This window comes from Elephantulus edwardii, unplaced genomic scaffold (assembly GCF_000299155.1).
Source record: "Elephantulus edwardii isolate Elephantulus edwardi_28Jun2011 unplaced genomic scaffold, EleEdw1.0 scaffold00301, whole genome shotgun sequence".
Classification (NCBI taxonomy): Eukaryota; Metazoa; Chordata; class Mammalia; order Macroscelidea; family Macroscelididae; genus Elephantulus; species Elephantulus edwardii.
The window spans coordinates 314982-316475 of NW_006400051.1; the positions used below are offsets into that span (position 1 = coordinate 314982).

Here is a 1494-nt window from a genome sequence, read left to right on the forward strand (position 1 = left end):
TGTTTCATGATACTGGTGACTACAGAGCTCTACGGCCTTCAGGACACCTACACCTGAGGAGAGGGAGAGACAGAGCATGGGTTTGAAGATACAAGACACTGTGGAAATAGAGATTGAAAAAATCACCATCTACCCAATTGGCCTGATTGATTAACCTGGATCCTTCTGTGGAACACAATAATCTCTCCACTGGAGGCCAAATCAGAAGGACCTCAAGAAGAAACGAATGAAAGGACGCAGAAGCCATGCCCTTGGACTTTTCCTGGGAGTTCTCTGAAAGGGGGCACAGCCCTCTCCTGCCCCTCACCTTTCTGGGCAAAGACCATCACAAAGAGCTTTGCTTACAGAAAGCAGTGGTTGGCTGGGCAGCTTGCAGAAGCCCCTGCGCCCTGGGGGTTCTTCCTGTCCAAGGTCTTCAGTCTTCTCTCGCCTCCCCTGCTCCCCCTCTCCTGCTCCAGCCCCGCAGCCTCAGCTCCCTTACCGGGGTCCTGCCTCTCTACTTCTTCTGTCTTTGTGCCCTGGACTGCCCAGTGGGCTGTGACTCACTGTCCCCTTCGTCTTCAGGCAGCCAGTCAGGAAACTTCTTGCATTTCCTGCGGACATACGGGTGACTGGGAAGGTGTTTATGCACCAGAGCCACCATACACTGTTCTGTCTTCACCATGCAGTTGAGGACGTGGCTGCCGCGGCAATTGTAGAACTCGGCATTGGTAAACACTTGCTTCATGTAGGTGAGAAACTCCTGCACAGAGCAGTAGCTTCCGCAGGAACACTTGTTCTGCATTGTCTGAAAGTCCATAGTATGCGAGATGACATCGTAATAGTCTTCAGCCTCATCTCTGGTCACAGGCTCCCTGAAAGGCCAGCTGAAGCGGAACTTGACGATCTTGGGGAGGATCTCTTCACATTTCTACAGCTCTAGGCTTTGCCTCCGGGAGTTCCGCTTGGTTTGAAGCATCAGCTCATGAACCTCAGCATCGTCCACAGGTGGTGCCTTCTGGCTGGTCCTCCTGGCTGGATGGGACTTCTTCCCTGGGCGTCGACCAGGCCTTGCCACGGGAGGGATGACAACCTGCTTGCCTCGAACAGTCTTTCGAGGTCTCAATAGCAACCCTGCTACCTCATAATCTTCCTCCTCCTCCTCCCCTTGCTCGGTGTCACTTTGGTCATCTTCACTGTCCTCAGAGGCGGATTCCTCAGTATTATTCCTGCCATGAGAGTTGTGCCTAGCGGTAGCAGGCTGGCAAGCTGGGCACTGCCACTCTCCATCTGGTACTTCATAGAGGGCCAGCCTCAGACAGAACAGGTGGAAAGCTTTGTTACATTCGTCACACAGGATCAGTTTTTCATCCTTACCTTTCTTGCGGCAAACTTTGCATTGTGCATTTTCTACTGACATATCCCACTTGATACAGGAATCGAGCATCCCAAGCAGAACGTGCATTCTCGAAAAGGTCTGAGCTTCTCCGATTGCCAACTTCCATTTTTCTAGAG

At 52.2% G+C, this 1494-nt stretch overlaps 1 pseudogene; it reads right to left on the reverse strand.

Annotated features, from left to right (window-relative positions):
* Positions 1 to 496: 496 nt before the first annotated feature.
* The window catches only part of LOC102846226, a 48452-nt pseudogene continuing 47454 nt past the window's right edge, over positions 497 to 1494 (reverse strand).